Genomic DNA, 20290 nt, shown 5'->3' with positions numbered 1-20290 from the left:
ACGCACCTGGTGTCGGGAATATACGGCAGCCTCCGTACTCACGCCCCGGAGGTGACGGGCTCGGCCAGACGACACTGGAGTGAAGACCTAGGGCAAGAAATAACGGATGACCAATGGGAGTATTGCTGTGAGATAACGGGATATATTACATCCAGTTGTAGATTTAAGATTATACACTATAAATTCTTGCACAAAACCTATTACACCCCTGCCAGGAAGTATAGATTCAAGCTATCTGACACAGACCACTGTGAAAGATGCAAACGTCCAGGGGCCGGATTTTACCATCTGGCCTGGGAGTGTCCACAGATATGGCAATATTGGGAACAGGTGCATGACGCATTGGAGAGCATGTTGAATTTGAGTTTTGAGAGGAGCCCGCTCACTATGCTCCTGGGCTACACGGCACATATACCCAAAGGTAGCAGGAAGTTCATGGATATTGCTTTACTGTTGGCTAAACGAAAAATTGCATGCAGATGGGGGAGAGGGAGGGCCCCTAAGTTCAAGGACTGGTTACGAGATATGACATATTGTCAGGAACAGGTTGGAATATATGCTGAACACAACCAGTGACCTCGAGGCCCAAAGACATATGGGGACCACTACAGGCCTATATATTACAACAGGGACACACTGATGGAGAGGATGAGGGTGGGGAAGGGGGTGCTGGGGATGCTCTTAATTAGCACTGAAATGCACCTGGATTACGCCCTGATTGTTTAAAATAAGGATAGTAGCGAGGGATGTGATCTGTAATGCTCTAGTGCTGGAATAAGATGGACCACTCCACTATATATATTGTAACACTAATTGTATTGTATCTCAGATTCAAGGACTCTGCCTAGACTGCTAATGATATAAGTATGCTAGTACCATGTATAAAAGGTCAAAACAATGCTCACAATAAGATGTGAAAATAACGGATATTATATTGAGATGTCTAAGTGCTAATTGTGCTGTCATATTGTAATGTAACTGGAAAAAGCTGAAAATAAAGTTTAAAAAACAAAGTTATTTTATTTCCAGAACCAAGCCACGAATGGCACAGATAAGTGGAATAAATGCTCTGCAAAATATTACGCAGTGTTTACATATGAATGCAAGTTCAAAATGCAGTTGTTTGAGCTACAGTTAAGTCAAGGAATTGAAATACTGTTCAGATTACTTTTTGGATACTTTTTCTACTTAGTATGATATGCCTAGATATCATACTGAGTCATTTCCTAGAGAAAACATACGTAAAACCAGTTTTGAGCAATTGTACTTTTTCAGGTTTCCATACAAATCAACTCCACATTTAGAACATTCTACAGAGAAATACAATCACTAGGTTCCTATGGAGAGATATGAAGTTAAAGGTTACCAGGTACGTTCTCAGTCTTTGGGGTTAAGTTTCTGGGGTAGTACCAAGGGTTCCCACAGGGCCGAGAAGGCACTCTTGTTACACCCTCAGCAGCACTAGGGCAACCAAGTGCAGAGTGCTGAGGCCCAGTGTTATCCAATGAGGTATAGGGGGCCTCCGGTTTGTGGCTGCTTACAAGCAGGCCACTGGGTGGAAGGAGAAAAGCTTCTGGTGTTAGGACCAGGGCAAAGGGGGATCCTGTTTATCACAAAAAGAGCACCCGCAGCGGCGCAAGGGCGGCTGGGTGCAGGGTGCTGGTTTGGCGTAGGGTACCTTGCTGACTGCAATGGGGATTCTCCGGTTTCAACAAAGACTGCAGGCTCGGGGACGAAGGTCTTCTGGAGGTGACCACTGATTGGAGAGGTAAGTTGGGATGCCTAGGGATGCTGGGACACCGTCGGTTGGACCATCCAAGGCCGTGGGGCTGCGAGTACAGGTGTGTCTTTAGGCGTCGGGTTTCTCCTACCAGCACCGGTCGCGCTGGGGTTGAGTCTCCAAAAACAGACTGCAGGCTTCGCTGGGAGTTTCCAGGCAGGCCAGATCTTGGATCAGAACCGCTGGCGAGACCTCCTCATGGTGTTGGGCCACTTGAACTCGGGCCGCAGGTGATGTGGACAGTGATGTAGACTCAAGGATTTGGCCAGAGCCAGAGTCTGTGATTGAACAAATGAACGATAGTTACTTACCTGTAATCTGTGGTTCTCCAGTATTGGTGTCTTTGATAGATTCACATGCCTGAATCATTCCCCGTCGTCAGAGTGGGAGTCCCACGGTACATAAAAAAGCAATAATATGCCATAATTACATAGAAAAAACCTGGTAAAACCAACCAGGAAGTAAAGTAGCCCAAGCTACAGGAGAAACAACCTCCATATCCATGACTATCCTAGTCATTTTGTATAGTCCAAACTGCAGCCAATCAGGTGACAGCACCCACCAGAAGGTTCTCCCCAGAGGCACAGGCTCTCAGATTTTCTCGCAAAGGAGTGATGATAACCATAGTAGCCTAGAGCCTCCAAGGGGAGGTGGGCGGGTGCATGTGAATCTATGAAAGACACCAATACTGGAGAACCACAGATTACAGGTAAGTAACTATTGTTCTTCTCCAGTATTGGGGTGTCTTTCATAGATTCACATGCCTGAATCAGAGTAGAGAGCAGTATATATCCGTGCTCGGAAGACGCTATTTGCAGTAAAGCTTGTATATAAGAGATGCACATAATATACAATATATAATCATGCAGAAATGCAGTTACATGAGCATGCATAAAAGAGCAATAAAGCATACCAAGCGTCTGACGGCAAAAGAGGAGGTGGGATACAGAGGCTCACCTTATCTGAAAAGATTACGCAGAACTGCTTGACCCACTGAAGCATCGGTCTCACTGGCTGCATCCAAACAATAGTGTTTGGTGAAAGTATGGCTGCTCGCCCATGTTGCCGCTCTGCAGATGTGCTGGAGAGGGACACCAGCGAAAAGAGCAGTTGATGAAGACATGGCTCTCGTAGAGTGCACTCTTGGAGTTGCTTGCAAAGGTCTTCCTGCTTGTGTTTTGCACAAATCGATAGCAGCAGAAATCCATCTTGCAACTGTTTGTTTAGATACTGCTTGGCCCTTACGGATTCCTCCATAGGCGATAAACAGCTGATCAGATTTACATAAAGTGGATGTCCTTTGTAAATAGAACTTTAAACACCTCTTAATGTCCAGTGTATGCAATGCCCGTTCCGCAGGGGATTGTGTGTTAGGAAAAAAAACCTTCAAGATGACTGGCTCATTTAGGTGAAAGTCTGAAGGCACCTTAGGCATGAATTTTGGGTTTGTGCGGAGCACCACCGAGTCATGTGTGTACTGTAAGAAAGGTGGATGGACTGTCAAAGCCTGGATATCGCTGACTCTTCTAGAGGAAGTCAAGGCCAATAAAAGTGACACCTTCCATGTAAGGAATTTCAAATTGACTCTGTGGATCGGTTCAAAAGGATGGCGCATCAGCTGCGTTAATACTACATTGAGATGCCATGATGGTGGTGGACGACGTACCGGAGGAAACATTCTAAAAAGTCCCTTGAAGAATTGTTGTATTATTCTTGAAGAATAAAGCGAGGTGGACCCATCTTGTCTGTACCTTGAAATTGCTGCTAGGAAAACCTTCGGAGTTGCATGCGACCACCCCGACTTTGCCAGGTGCAAGAAACAAGGTAAGATTTGCTCTGGGGTAGCTAGAAAAGGATGAAGTCCAGTTGAAAGACACCAAATACAGAATCTCTTCCATTTAAGTCTGTATGTTTTAACAGTAGCAGGTGCTCTTGCTTTGGCCAATACCTCCTTGCAATGTGCAGGGATATTCAGATGGGAGAATTCAAGGTACTCAGGCGCCAGGCCGCTAACTTCAGAGATGCTGGGTCTGGATGGAAGATCTGACCATCCTGGATGGAAAGGAGGTCCAAAATTGGCTGGAGCTGAATAGGTTTGCACTCCGATAGGAGAAGGAGCTCGGTGAACTAGTATTGGCGAGGCCACCTGGGGGCAATGGGAATCAGCCGACACGGTTCTTTCTTCATCTTCCGCAGGACCCTGGGAACCATTGGTATCGGAGGAAAAGCGTAAGCAAATATTTGAGACCAGTTGATCGAAAACACATTCCCCTGAGAGTCTTTTTGGGGATGCCAACTTGCAAAGAACCGGAATTTGCTGTTCTTCCTGTTCGCAAAAAGGTCTAGATCTGGAAGACCCCACTGTTGAAAAATCCGATCCAAAGTTTGCTGATGGAGTTCCCACTCGTGATTGGACACTGTTGTCCTGCTGAGAGTGTCCGCAAGAATGTTTGCCGTTCCCGGTTTATGCATCGCCTGAAGATTGATTCCGCGTCGTATCGCCCATTCCCATAGCTGTTGGGCTTCCTGAGACAAAGGAGCCGATCTTGTGCCCCCTTGCTTGTTCACATAGTACATACTTGTTGTATTGTCTGTGCGAACCAATACTGTGGCTCCCTGAATGACTGCGCGAAACGCCTTGAGGGCTGGGAAAATGGCTCTGAGTTCCAAAAGATTGATGTGCCATTGCCTCTGCTGAGGACTCCACTTGCCGCTGATTGTTAGTCCCTGAAGATGAGCTCCCCATCCTTCGAGGGCTGCGTCTGTGGTAATTGTAAAGGTTGGAGCATCCTGAAGGAACGCACAACCTTGTTTCAAATTCTTTCTCTGTGTCCACCATTGAAGGGCGCCTCTCATGCGAGGGGTGATCTGGATTAGATCCTCGAATGAGCCTGAGACCTGCAACCATTGCGGGCTGAGTTCTTCCTGAAGAGGTCTCATTCTGAGATGGCAATTCGGTATCAAGGGAATGCAAGACGATACCATCCCCAGAAAGGATTTGAAGTGTCGGACAGAAATTTACTTTCTTAAAAGTAGATTCCGAGCCATGCCTTGTATCTTTCTTTGTCTTTCGTCCGATACGAACGCTTGGAGCCGCTGAGTGTCCAGTGTCGCTCCCAAGAAGGCTTGTCTTTGGGACGGAACTAACTGTGATTTGCTGACATTGATGGACAGACCCAGAGAGTGAAAGAGCATCAGACACCGATGTAACTGGTTGTCTGCGTCCGCGTAAGAATTGGCCTTGATAAGGCAGTCGTCTAAGTAAGGAAAAATTTGTATTCCCTCCAGCCGGAGGTGTGCTGCAACCGGCGCCACGACTTTTGTAAATACCCTGGGTGCTGAGCGTAATCCAAAGGGAAGGACCTTGAACTGATAATCCCTGCCAGCCACTCTGAATCGCAGAAACTTTCTGTGACGAGGTAAGATGGGGATGTGGAAATATGCATCTTGGAGATCCAAGGTCTCCCGCAGATAGAAGATGCAATATTTCCTGTAGCGACAGCATCCGGAATCTCAGCTTTTTCAGAAATGTGTTTAAAGCACAGAGATCTAGAACTGGACGCCATTCTCCTGACATTTTCTTTACTAGAAAGAATCTGGAATGGAATCCCATTCCTCTCAGATGCTGAGGAACTTTTTCGATCGCTCCTTTTTTCAACATCAAATTGATTTGGGCAAACAGCTCCTTGAGATGAGCTGGAGGTGGGCCTTTTGGGGGAACGTTTGGAGGAAACTTTTCGAATTCAAGGGCATGGCCCTTGGCCACAATGTCCAGGACCCACCTGTCTGATGTTATCGATAACCATTTTGAGTAGAATTTTGATATTTGTCCTCCAATTTTTTTGTGAGATTGCAGTAGAAGCGGTGGCAGGTGACGAGGCTCATTGCCGTTTATCCTGTCCGCGATAAGCAGGTTTTCTCTTGTTCTGGGAGTAAATAGTGTTGCGCTGACCGTAGGACTGATAACTTTGGCCTTGGTAGCGTTGATTTCCCTGCCTGTAAGAGGACTGTTGACTATATCCTCCCCTGTTAGAGAACGATCCCCGTCCCCTCGCGCCTTGAAAGGGCGGCTTATGATATTGTAGGGTGCCCAGGGATCTAGCTGTCTCCGTGTCCTTCTTGATTGTCTGCAGCGCTTCTTCCACTTGCGGACCAAACAGATGCTCTCCGTCGTAAGGCATGTCCAATACCTTGGCCTGAACCTCTTGGCGGAACGAAGTGGACTTCAGCCAACCTTGCCAGCGTAAGACGGCAGCCCCTGCTAATTGCCTGAAGCCAGTTGAGGCTACGGCAACTGCAGAATCAATTATCTCTGCTGATATTCTTAAACCCAGATCTTTTCACTGGGTGTGAGTGTTTGATTGATTCAGATGCTCCGTCCATCACCACCCCCTTTTGTACCGCTTTTGGCCGCCATAAGTGTGGCAGGGTATGCTCAGACGTGAGTCCCTTGCTCACTTTGCCACTGGATTCAAGCAAGCCGGGCTGAAGACGGCTGCAATGCCAGAAACCGGTCCTCGGAAGCTTGTTTCCAGTCTAGGGAAGGCATGGCTTGGCAGTTCGGACTGGACTGTTCCCATGAGGCACAGGGTCAGACTGATTTGCATATAGCCATGTCTGAACTGGGGTGGCAGAGTGGGCTAAAGAACGGTGATGGATTAAACCCAGATCTTTTGACTGGGTGTGAGTGTTTGATTGATTCAGATGCTCCGTCCATCACCACCCCCTTTTGTACCGATATTCTTTCTCCTTCCTGTAGAACTTTTAGAACTTCGGACTTGGACGGCTCTGGCAGCAAATCAATATATGGCGCGATATCCGACCACATTTGCCGGTCATATCTGCCCAGGATGGCCAATGAGTTGGTGGCTCAGACTGTGGTAGCTGCCATAGTTGAAACTCGCTTTCCAATAGCATCCAAACGCCTGCGATTGGAGAAGAAGGGTTCCTTGATCTTTTCTGCGCAGCCTGTACAATCACTGAATCCAACTTCGGGTGAAATTTGAGTTTCTTTAGTTTTATTCCTATGTTACAATTGATATTGATTTTGATAAAACTTCTTATCTTTATGTATTGCAAGCATTGATCAGAATGAATGTTGTTGGATACATATGATGCAGTATATTTCATTTCAGAATCAAAACCCAAAGAGATGGAAACCCATGATAACATTTTAAAACGAAATGTGTATGAATCATTTGTGAAATTTGGTGACAAGTTAATACATTATCACAAGCTGTGCACCCGGTAAACTGTTGGTTTTCCACCAGATAGTTAAATCCTCTACACCCCCTATTACGCCACCCTCCAGTGGGAGGGGGCATATGCCTCACTCTGGATGGCTAGGACCCCCTATCTGCAAGATGGTGGGGACTAAGAATTGTGCTTCACATCACCTCCCCACCTGAGGGGCGGGGATGGCAAAGGTGGGCACACCTCTCTTCCTCACTTGGTTTTCTCGCTGAGTCTCCCACCTAAAGCGGGGGTCAGAACTGATAGGGGCCAGTTCCTGTAAGCAGCAACAGGCCTGGGGAAGCTCACAAAGGTGGCAAGCCTTTGAATCGTCCCCTTTGTGGACCCTGCCCATCCTGGGGGAGGAGCCTTGCCACCTCGTCCCAAGATGTGCATTGTTTCAGACCCCCGAGAGCAGCAGGCTCAGGGGTCCAGAAACATGTCTGGTGGTGGGAGCTGGTGAGCAGCCTCTCAGCTTGGACACTAGTGTTAGGTCATTTTTCAGGTGGTTTCTCTCTGTGTGCATTTGTCATTAAATCTCACACTGGCATCAGTGTGGATTTAATGTGCTGAGAAGTTTGAAACCAAGCTTCTCAGTTTTCAGTAAAGCCATTATGGTCCTGTGGAGTTCGTAATGACAAACTCCCAGTACCATACACTCTTAACGGCATTACTGCACTTACAATGAATAAGAATTGGCTTAGACACTGTAGGGGTACAGGGCTTATGCACCTGTACACTCACCACTGGTATAGTGCACTCAGTTAGAGGGGTGGCTGATCTATGCAAGGGCAGTGGGTTGTAGGCATGGCACACAGGGATGTGTGCCATGTCGACTCTTCACTTTGTTCTGCACCAAAACATGCTGCCTGCAATAGCAGTTATCTATACTAATAAAATAAAGAGAGAGGCCAAACCTTTGAGGCGGGTAATCTCAGGAACCACAGCACCAATCTTAACACCCAATACAGCGTTGGAAAGGGAAGTTGCAGCAGAAGGACATAGGCTATGCAGACGCCCACCATATACATTTAAAAGGTAAAAGAACCGTGTCAGCAAAGTAGTCCCTTGTGGGCGTGTCTGCGTTGTGCTGTGGGCGTGTGCTGGGGGCGTGACAAACACTGGGGGGAGTGTGGTACGTTCCGCCATTCATGCCATGTCTCATATTATGTGCTGTGAGCGTGTGCTGGGGGCGTGGGCGTGTGTGGGGCGCGGGATTACAGAAAAAAAAGTGAGCGTTGTGCCCAATATTTCATTGTTTTTTCTTCCCAGGTTCTGTACATTCCAGCTCCGGGTGTCCATCCTGCTCCCTTTAAATACCCCTGCACCCCATAATCATAACCCACCCTTACTCCTTAAAATACCCCAACACCCTTAAACACTAACCCATCTTAACCCTATAAATATACCCTGTACCCCAAAAACTAAACCTATCCCTAAACCCTAAAAATTCCCCTGTACCCCAAAACCCAAACCTAGCCCTGAACCCTATAAATACTCCTGTACCTCAAAACCTAAGTTGAGGAATATTGGGTGTTTACCCTCCCCCGGTAAGTACATTGGTGGCACGGCGGCCCACATCTCCAGCAACATGCTCATATTTTTCACCACAGATTTGAAAAATGCACAGGTCTCTCTCATTGATGGCCAGCACCGACATACACTTTTAGACACACCTCCCCCCACAAGTTCTAGAATTACGAACTTTAGAGCTCGGGAGCTACGTTCGAATCTCGGCATCAGCTCAACATCCTGTGATTCCAGGCAAATCACTTTGTCTTCCCGTGCCTACCACAAATGAATGTGTTCTTCTGTAATGTAAATTGTGCTCATGCTATGTTGTCGAGTTCGCACTATATAATATTGCAAGGAAAAATAAAGTAGGGAAACTCGAGTTCACACACTACTGAACGCGCACTCTTAAGTGCATCAGCAGTGCACAGTGAATCGGAGCGTTTCACAGGCCTGTCACAGATAAGAAATGCTATCAAAACGAAATCCTACAAAACAATATACTACTGGCCGGCAGCATTTCATACCCGGACAACGTCGGGACGGGCGGCTAGTTGTGTGTAAAGGTACAGGGCCCTTAGTGTTGCAGCCCTTAGAGGCCTTCCCTCACAGTGCCCTGGGTACTTGTGGTACCATTTACCAGGGGCTGACCTATGGCCAGAGAGTGCCAATTGGGTTTTGTCTTCGATGCAGTTTTTAGGGAAAGAACAAAGGCCCTGGGTACCTGTTTGGCAGGAGCCCAGGGCACACTCAGTCAAAGTACATCAGCAGTTCAGCACAAAGTGGGGGCAACCATGCAAAAAGAGGGTACTTTCTTTGAACATGTCTTGTTGCACTTGCACACGTTTCTAAGAATAGCATTATTATTTCTTGTACAGCTCAACAACAATCTTGTTATGAAGACAAATTGATATTTCCTTATAGTTTGGTGGCACCTCTTTTCTCGTCTATTGTTTTCCAGGGAACTCATCCTTGTGATACCTATATGCTTATCAAATGGAATTACCCAGAATACTCCAGAATAACATTAATGGGATTCACTTTTTTGTTGCAGCCTTAAGAAGATGATGCTTACTTACCATGATGCTATTTGTTGTTTTAAAGTTCTTAATGGAATGTTTTTATTCTTGATGAAATACATGTCCTTTAAATGGCTGCATGTTGAGGGCAGAAACTGTTGGGGGCAGCAATAAAGCTTTTTGCATAATGTTAGCCTCTGTTGTCTTTAATTAAATCAAGATACTCTATGTATGTTAATTGGAGAATCGCCATTCCTGGCGGGATGAGGCATAGCATTACTGATTCCCTTGGTAACTCTTTATTCTTTGCAGGATTCTCGGGGTTCAGCCAGGAATCATGGTTAATTCCTAACTGCCGGAGCTTATGGGACCCCTAGTAATGTTAAACTCGGGGGCGGAATTAGCACCCCTACACTCTACACTCTGGTACCTCGTAATGAGGCTCCTCTGCATGAGAGACTATCCCTTCTCCTATATCGGATCTCTGTGAAATTCTGTAATGGTATTCAGTTCAGACTCGCTCCCAAATTCCATACCTATTATTATTAAGTTAAAAAACCATTAAAGAAACATGCAATTCATTGTTACAATTCCATTAACATAGCAATTCAAATTTTCCAAATGTTAGAATCTCCATGATAAGTTTTTTTTAAATAACAATACTGTGTCAAAACAACTTGCCACTAAACCATGTGCAAATATCCGAAATATCACTGCAGCTGTCATCATCCTATGGTTGTAGCACAATAATACCTCAAAAATAAATGTGCACAATTTACAAAGAGCAGTTAACACTAACAGCATATACATGAGCAGTCTCATTTCGCAACATAACTTATAATGTGTGCATAATGCAACTCCCAGTATGTCTTACCATTAATAGAGCATAGGAAAATACAGAAAGGGATCATTTTATTCTTAAATGCAGGTAACATACATATTTGATTATAATTACTTGCCCACTAGTTTATGCAACCTTGCTGCACATGCAATAAATCTAACCTTCCCTTTATCGGCACAAGTCCATAAAAGTACGTAGAACACATGCTTAATTCAATCAATCGATACTTGGATAAATGACAACAAATATCATCCCGCAAGAACACCAATTTACATAAAGAACGTGTGCAAGTCAAACAGCAATGGAATTAGGATTGCTGGACTGCAGATATTTGGACTGTAATCTCCACATGCATAGCAGATACTGTGAGACCGCAACACTCCATCGGTTCCGTGCACCCCTCATGTATAGTGAGAAACAACCCGTTCACAATAGCATTCACAATTGCATAGACTAAAGAATAAACGCCTCTCAGACAAAGACAATGCATAGGGCTGCATCAATATGTTTCAAGCAGCTAAATGTTATAACTACATAGAGAAACATTTACAGATAATGAGCTAGAACAGGGAACAGCAGAACATCTGCACAGAGTTCTGATCAACAGAAAGTAAGTCAAGAATGATTGTTCTAAAAACAGTTCAAAGTCACAGAAAAAGGAGACACGCATGCCGTACACAGCCAATACCCATGATCCAAAAACCTTTGCAGAAGGAAAACAAGGTACGCACTCACAGCCAGCAGCTATAAGGAGTATGCTATAATGTCAAAATATTACAGCTGCTAGAATGTAATAGTATTTAAGACCAATGAGAACATTATGTGTTACAGTTCAAGAACATCTCCCTAGGTAATTCTATCATCTGACACTTAGTTAAAATCTCTGGATTAACCCACCAGGTTGCCACAGATCTTTCATTATCCAGGATTATGAGAACTATGGAACAAACACTGCAAAGCAAATACCTTCCACTTACTACTTCAGGCATTCAATTCAATCCGAAAAAATAGTACTTGAAATGGGGGCAGGATTCTGTTTGACTCACTTCTTCCTGGAGAGGGTGGGCATGCAAAGGATTAACGACCAAAGACTGGAAACAAGTCCATGTATAGACACATGTTAAAGAATGTGGTAAAAGGATTTACCGGATTAAAATCAGCTTTTCTTGTCCTTCATCTGCTTCTCAAGTTCTGTTATTACAAACAGTGTTTTAGGAAAGTATTTTATTCGAGTGGGAATTAATGAAAAGTAGTTGTTTTTTGGTGATGCAAACAGCAATGCATTGTTCAAAACCAAAAGAGTCAAGTGGCATTCAACCTTAAGAGGTAGAAGGAATGTGTAGTGCAGTGCAAACGCTAAATAACTGTCTGTAAACTTACATGGAAACTCATTTGTATCATGTCCATTCAATGCACTTGGAGAGACAATAGCCAAAAGATGGGATTTGATTATCCTTTTTCGGTTATGAATACATAGGGAGATAACATATTCACTGCGTTAGTGGAAATATAAACGAGCTCCTAGTATGATGAACAGATTACTTTAGCTCATTTGTTGTGCACCTATGCTGGCAAGCAGCACTTTCAAGATAAGTATGAGGGCCACTTTCAAACAGGTTAATTATAACTAAAAAATAATAGCTCTCTCAATCACATCATCACAATTTCAAAAGATTGAGCATTTGCTCTAGAAGATCACATTATCACACTTTTAAAAAGATTGAGCCTTTGCTCGAGAAGACAGTGTGGCTTTGTGATTGTGCACATTGCGGTATTATGCACTAAAGACTGTTTCTGTGACTTCATGTTTTCATAAACGGTTGCAGTCTATAGAATTTGTTTACTGAAATTTGTGTGGGTGTACATTTGATTCAACGCTAAATAAGCGTTGCTCACGTGGACATTAAAATGATAAGAAAATTGATACTATTTATTGTATCGCATAGCATCTCATGGGGGCCCGGACAAAATTTCAGTAAGTTAGAGATTGAAATGTTCACCATTTCAGTGTGATTTTCCTCCATTTCTACCTTATGTCAGTAAAAGCCTTGTTTTATTGGAAATAGGGGATTGTCCATCATTTATTTTATAGCCATTCAGCACAGGTCATTGTATTTAGGCAATAGAGTATATCGATCAAAGCTCAACGCAAATGTATGCTTTTTGGTTAAACCAAGCTATCATGTAAAGACCTGTAAGTTCTCTGATCAGTGTGGTCACAAGCTGGCATTTGGGAATAACACAAGAGGCTAAAAACAGATATAGAAAAGTGACAGAGGGATGTTGATCAGTTCTAATGAGGCAATGGTATAGCCATTTCCTAGCTTTTGATCAGCCTTATCAAAATTAGAAGCTTGTTTAAGTAGACGGCACACAAACGTTTTATGTAAGACTTGGCTTCACCACATGTTAGCAGCCAGAGCAGAAACAGTTCATGGTTTGTATGATTCAGACTGGTTTGGTAACACGTATTAACAGGCAAGGCCCAAATAATTGGTGCAAGTTGCGCACTGGCTTTTTGCGATCTTTTTGTAAATGTATAGGCCACCAATGTACTAATAGGGCAAAAGGGACAGTCGCAGAATAACCTGCCTATTTGTAGATCAGCAGACCACCATCCTTAAAACCTAAAGGAAATAGTATTGATTAAAAAAATATCTCATTTGTAGAAAATATCAAGAAAGAGGGAAGTGGTCTCCTAATCCACTTTGTACTGTCCCCGGGGAAATTTAATGAAAATGACAAATGAAGCTCACCATCAAGGACAGCTTTTCCTTTGCAAGTGAGTTTCCACCTCCTTTAAGGTACTGGTATCTCATTCTGATTTATAATTACTAGGCAATATCCCTTTTATGCCTCCTTCTAACTGCAATTCTTTAAGACTTTTCCTAATTGCAAAATAGTTTTGGTAAATTGAGATATACCTTACTTTACTTTATAAACTTTATTTCGCAGTTCAGTGAATTGCATAAAAGTATACATGTAAAAATGGTCACATTAAAAAGTAGATTCGAACAAGATAGCAATAAAATAAATACACTAAAATTTATACAGTGTGAAATGCTCATTGATGTTCGTTACACAGAGGGCTTAGACTAATATACAAACACTATTATTTTTAAAACAGACAAACTGTAGCGACAGCAGCCAAAGGATTAAAGTGCATTAGAAAATGTGTGAATGGCCGTACAGGTTCTCAAAGCAGCCAATAAAAAACAAACTAATACACAACAGACCAAGGGAGTATCTAGAGAGTAAAATAACACAAGGGCTACTGCAACTGTCTCTATAGAAAATTTCCTTAAAAGCGGATAATAAAAGACTTCCTCTCTTTTTAATAATAACTGCAAAATAGGAGGATATGTGACGTCGATTGGACTGATTTGTTGTCACAGGGACAAAAGGATAGGTTCCTAAGGACAAATTGATTATGTGGATGACCAAGCATAGGAGGGATTTGGTTCAATCTGAACCTTGTCAGGATAACTCGGGGCTGGTTATTTGTCACTATTTGTAAGTAGGAGAGAGAGTGATTTGGAATCTGTGGTAAGGATTCATAAACCTTGACAGATTCTTTCCCTTTATGAATGTTCCATCTATCCTGAGTAACTTGTTTAAGAAGATCGCTTGTAGTCTGGTTCTATGAAAATGTTTACAAAGAGATGGTGTATCAAACAAAAAGCCAAGACCGAACAAGTTCAAATTTTCTCTAATGTAGGTGATCCATGGTATTCTGTAGGCATAATCCAGAGTTAAGATATCTTTAATGATTTTTTTATTCAAGCCCACGGTTTCCCTTTTCCAGATGGATAACCAAAGGGTGAGTAGAGCTAATTTAATTGTGTCCGTAATGTAAGGAGTGACAACTTCTTTGTCTGCTATAAAGATACTGGTTGAATGGGGGGTTGACAGTAATCTTTTAATAAATTTGTCTCCCTGTTTTTGCAGAATTATTACGATGCAAAGGCACCATATTGCGGCCCGTAGAAGGACATTGAGAGCGTTTTGGCCTTCTAAATTCGTGAGCTTTTCCGATAATGGCTTATGGCCCAATTTTTTGGAGAACCTGAATAATGCTGCGATGCATTGAATCATTGTATTAGCTCTGTTTTATAGCATCTCCGTCAATAAAAATTTATTGTCAAATGTGACCCCATAATAATTCAAATGAGGTACCTGTTCAATTTTTTCCCCACCTAAGTTGAAACTCGTACTTTTATCCAGACCTATTGGCATTAAGTAGGTTTTGTTTTTTTGACCTGCAGGTCGAGCTTCACATAAAATCCGTATACTGGGAAATAAGATTTTGTAGTGCCACTGACCTCCTAGCTTATACAAGGTTATCATCTGTATAGAGTAGGATCGGAAGAGCAGAAGATAGCACCGACGGGGTGTCTTTAGTTGTCTCCATCAAGGCTGTCTTTAATCTGTTGGTATAGAGAGCAAAGAGAAAATGGGCCAGGACACAACCTTGTCTGACACCCATCTCTATTTTGAAAGATTTGGTGCATTAACCCTTTCTCCCATATCGTACCACTGCAGAAGCGCCCGCATATAGCTCCTTTAAAAAATCAATGATGCCCTTGTCCACTCCTATTTCCTTTCAAATTTCCCAGTGCTTTCTATGGACCACCCAGTCAAAGGCCTTGGATAAGTCTATGAACGCCAGATAAATCTGGGTGTTTTTGCTTTCATATATCTGATAATGATTAGGATCAGATTTAAACACTGGTCCAACGTACCTCGACCATGTCTGAACTCATATTGAACTTCCGACAGAATGGCCCTATCCACTGCTCATAATTCTAGTTTGTTAAGTAATGCACAGCCTGTTAACTTAGCCGTACTATTGAGCAAATAAATTGGCCGATAGTTGGCAGGTGCAGAGGCGTCCCCTTTTTTTATATATCAAAATAAATATAGATTGTTTCCAAGAGGGAGGAGGACCATTCACAGCTATGGGATTAAAAGTTACAGCTAAGAGCGGAGCCCAGAATGGGATTTTAGCTAAGAAAACATCCTTAGGGACTCCATCAGGCCCTTGTGCTTTACCCTGAGGGGATTGGTTCAGGGCTAATTGGATTTCTTCCAAGTAGAATGACAAATGTATAGGAGGTTCTGAAATAGGGGGATCCCTATAGAGGGCTCCTACCTTTGAAAGATATCGTGAAAGCGTTTTACCCATGAAGCTTCATCGATGTGAGGATCTAATGAAGGGAAAGTGTTATCACTCAGGAAGGGCATATTTACAGTTTTCCAGAAGGATTAGTTACTTACCTGTAATCCTAGTTCTCTTCCAGGGGTATCCTCATCAAAGTCATGACCCCGGAAATAATAAAAAATTATATATGGAAACCATATATGTACAGCTCTACATATATATATATACAAACATATATCATTTTTTCCCATATCAATGCAGCCCCCAATGGAGGCTAAACAATGTAGTTGCATATATAAAAAATTGCATTTGCCAATATATAAAATGCACATGAGGGCAGTTAGCACTTAAACTCTGACTTTTAATGAGTAAAACACTCATAACGGGCATAAACTGCACATAGAAGATATTGTTAGCCTACAGGCTGCATTGCAAACGAATAGTATGTAAAATGAAAGTATTTTCAACAAAAAACTGGCACCGTGCCTTTAAGGCAGCCATGACCCCTAGCTTCCCATCATGCCTCAGGGTGACAGTTGGGTCAGTTGTTCTTTGCATAACCCTGAAGATCAGTGCCCAAAGACATCTTTTAACACTTCAGAAGTAGAAACTCATTTGTCTAGGGAGGTGGGTGGGTTGCTTATGACTTTGATGAGGATACCCCTGGAAGAGAACTAGGATTACAGGTAAGTAACTTATCCTTCTCTTCCAGGGGATCCTCATCAATAGTCATAAGCACAGAATAGAATAGCAAGCCCATCAACCCCCTGCAGACAAATGAGAACACAGAGTGATTCAAACCACAACAACCGAAAAATCAGCTGTTGAACAGATTTCTCAACAAGGCTTGCCCTGCTTGAGTGTCCGCTCTGGTATCTGAGTCAAGACAGTAGTGAGTTGTAAAGGTGTGAACGGATCTCTAAGTAGCTGATTTGCATATCTCAGAGAGCGGTACATTATTGAGGAAAGCCGTTGTGGCTGCATTTCCTCTTGTGGAATGAGCTTTTGGAGCGGACAAAAGTGGTTACCCTGCTAACTGATAGTCTAGTTTAATGCATGAAACTATCCATCTGGAGATGGACCTTTTTGTTGATGGGAAACCTGTTCTAACTGAACCATAATTAATGAAGAGGTGATCAGACTTTCTTATAGACTTTGACCTTTCAAGATAGAACTTCAAAACCCTTTTAAGGTCTAGTGAATGAAGGGCCCTCTCCGCTGGGTTGGAGGGGTGAGGAAAAAAGGACGGGAGTGAAATCGTTTGATTTACATAAAAATCCGACACCACCTTGGGGAGGAAGAACGGATGAGTTCTGAGCACCACACTATTGAGATGGAAAACCAGATAGGGCTCTTTGGAACAGAGGGCCTGAATCTCACTCACCTGACGCGCTGAGGTGATAGCCATCAAGAATACGTCCTTCCACGTAATGTGTTGCAAGGTCGCTTTGTGGATAGGTTCAAAATGTGGACCCATCAGTCTGGACAGCACCAAATTCAGTTCCCAAGGAGGTGTAGGGGGCCGCACTGGAGGATATACCTTCTTTAGGCCCTGAAGGAAATCCTTCACCACTTGTAACTGAAAAAAGGAGGGTTGAGAAGGCGAATGCCTATAAGCCGTAATGGCCGCTAGGTGCCCTTTAATAGAGGAGTATTTCAAACCTGCTCTGGTTAGGTGAAGTAGATGTGGTAAAACTACATCCTCCTGCCCTTTGGTGGGACTACATTTATTTTGCACACACCACATGTAGAAGCGTTTCCATTTACAAGCATAGGAGTGCCTGGTGGAAGGTCTCCTTGCCTATTTCAATATAGACATACAGTCTGAAGATAGACCTAGATGTCCATACTGGAGGATCTCAGGAGCCATGCTGTCAAGTTCAGTGATGGAAGGTTGGGATGATGGATCCTCCCATTCATCTTGGACAGCAGGCCGGTCTGCACGGCAGCCTCCTGTGCGGCTTCAGTGACATAGGTAGAAGGTCCGGGTACCACCACTGTCTCGGCCACTCTGGAGCAATCAGAATCATTGTGGTGTCTGAGTGTGACAGTTTGGTCACCACTTTCGGGATGAGAGGCAGTGGTGGAAAGGCGTACACAAATGCCCCAGACCAGTCGATCAAAAGGGCATTCCCCCTCGATCCTGGTCGGTAGTATCTTGAGGCGAAGTCTTGGCATTTTTTGTTTTTGTCGTCTGCAAACAGGTCTATGCTTGGATGACCCCAAGCTTGGAAGATGTCGTCGAGCACTTCGTCGCAGAGGACCCAATCTTGCTGCTCTGCGAAGTGGCGACGTCCGCTTGGGAATTCTGCTCCCCCGGCAGATGAACTGCTGTGATGGATAGGTTCCTCCTCAGCAGCCAATTCCACACGGACTGCGCTTCCAATGACAGAGTCCTCGAACGAGTTCCCCCCTGCTTGTTCAGGTAGTACATCGTGGTGGTATTGTCCGTTTGTACTAGAATTGAACTCGCCTGAATCGAAGGCAGGAAGGCCTTGAGAGCCAGATGAACCGCCCTGAGCTCTAGCATGTAGATATGGTACAATTGCTCCTTCGAGGACCATAGGCCTTGTGTCTCATGTGGGCTCCCCATCCTTTTAGAGAGGCGTCCGTGATCAGAGTCTGAGACGGAGGAGCTTGATGGAACGGAACTCCTACCTCCAGGTTGTCTCTGTTCATCCACCATGGAATTGAAGCCTTGGCACCCATTGATAAGCAGATCTTGTCTTCTCAGCGAGAAGACCTCTGGTCCCACTTGTCCTCCAGATCCTGCTGAAGAGGACGTATTTTCAACCTGGCATTGGGTACCAGGAAAATGCAGGATGCCATAGATCCGAGTGCTGATGCTATCTGTCGCACTGTCGACCAGTTGCATTTTAGAATTTTTCTGCACTTTTGGATGAGGTATGACTGTCTCACCTCCGAAGGAAATACTCTTCCTTGTTCGGAATCTACTAGTGCTCCCAAATAGTGAATTTTCTGAGTGAGTTGTTGCGTTGACTTCTGGTAGTTTACGTGCAGGCCAAGTCTTTGACAGAGCCGTAGACACTGTTGGAAATGGTCCCTGATTCCCTGAGGGGTTGGACCCTTGATCAGCTAATCGTCCAGATAAGGATAGACGAAGATGCCCCAGCGCCTCAGAGCAGCTGCTACCATGCCATACACTTTGTGAACACCCGGGGAGCTGATTTTATCCCAAAGGGCAGTACTTTGAACTGGTAATGGGATGTTACAACAACAAATCGCAGATATTGCCGATGATGATGACTTATTGGTATATGAAAGTAGGCATCCTGCAGATCCATCAACCACATCCAATCTCCTTCGCGAAGGTGAGGATATATTTGGTGGAGAGCCAGCATGCTAAATGTTTCTCGTTTGATGTTCTTGTTGAGTGCTCTTAGATCCAAAATGGGTCTGTACTCCGACTTTTGACCTTTTTTCTTCACCAGAAAATATCTGAAATACACTCCTCGACCTCTTTGTGGCCGCGGAACCTTCTCTAGAGCTGATTTTTGGAGAAGGATGCCCACTTCACTCTGTAGTATGTTGATCTGGTAATTTGATGTTGCTACCGGAGGGATTGAGGTAGGACGACGTCGGAAACGTAGAGAGTACCCTTTTTGAACTGTGGTCAGCACCCATTGGTCTTTTGTGATGCCTAACCACTCTTGTACATGATTCGCCACACTTCCTCCTACTGGAGCGGTGCACGGCACTGGAGGAAGCAGAGACTCATTTGTTTGCTGGGGGCTTGGTAGAGGTGGTGGACTGACGGTTCCCTCCTCTTCCCCTGTTAGATCGTCGATTTTGAAATTGCGATCTCTGCTGACCTTGTTGGGTTTGGTTCTTTTGCCAATGAGGGGTTTGAACCCTCTGTTGGAATGATCGGCGGTCAGTGTTGCGGTAGCGACGACATAACTCTTTCTTTTTCTCCAATCCTACCGCCTTCAGGGTATCCAGTTCAATCTTCATCCGCGCCATTTCCTCATCGGTGTGAGGTCCAAACAGCGAAGATCCGGAAAATGGCAGATTGACAATTCTGGATTGTGCCTCTGGCTTTAGAGCTGTTAGGCAAAGCCACGAAGATCTCCTGGCACAAATTCCGTGGGTGTATGAATGCGCTGAGAGCGTCGCTCCATCAGCCACCACACTTATTACTTGGTTCGCCACCAAGCTGCCTTCTTGCAGGACTTCCTCGAAGTCTTTATGGTCCTCCTTGGGTAGTTTCTCAGAGAACCATTGCAGTGAACCCCATAGTGCTCTATCATATCTTCCCAATAGAGCTGAAGCACTGGAGACTTTGAGCATAGATGAGGAGGTGCCACATACTTTCCTACCCCGCGAGTCCTGCGTCTTGTTCTCCTTGTCCAGAGGGACTGTGGACGAGGAGACCACCGAATGAGATTTTCTAGTCGCAGCCACAATCACGTAATCTGGTTTTGGATCTGATTTTAAGAACTCAGGATCATCCACCGATGGGCGATATTTCTTAAGAATTCTTGCGGGTGCAGTTTTGAGGGTGGCTGGTGTGAGAAAAATCTCCATAACTGGTTTCAGCAGTCCCGGCACCAGAGGCAGTAATGGCCGAGAGGAGGCCCTCTGATTCAGCGTTTCAAAAATGACTGAAGAGGCATGGGGATGTTAAGTTTGGATGCCCCCCTAGCCAAAACGTCCTGGAACGTGCTTATGTCATCCACCGGAGACATTCTTGACGGTGGGCTATCTGTAGGAGTGGGCGAATA

The 20290-nt window shown here is 44.3% G+C and overlaps 1 protein-coding gene across 1 annotated transcript in view; it reads right to left on the bottom strand.

Moving 5' to 3' along the window:
* PTGIS (prostaglandin I2 synthase) overlaps positions 1–20290 on the bottom strand; it is a 1239217-nt gene that overhangs the window by 946701 nt on the left and 272226 nt on the right. The window lies entirely within an intron of this gene.

This window comes from Lissotriton helveticus, chromosome 7 (genome assembly GCF_964261635.1).
Source record: "Lissotriton helveticus chromosome 7, aLisHel1.1, whole genome shotgun sequence".
NCBI classification, from domain to species: Eukaryota; Metazoa; Chordata; class Amphibia; order Caudata; family Salamandridae; genus Lissotriton; species Lissotriton helveticus.
The sequence above is the reverse complement of the archived record's forward strand: the minus strand, read 5'-3'. Positions and strand labels throughout refer to the sequence as shown.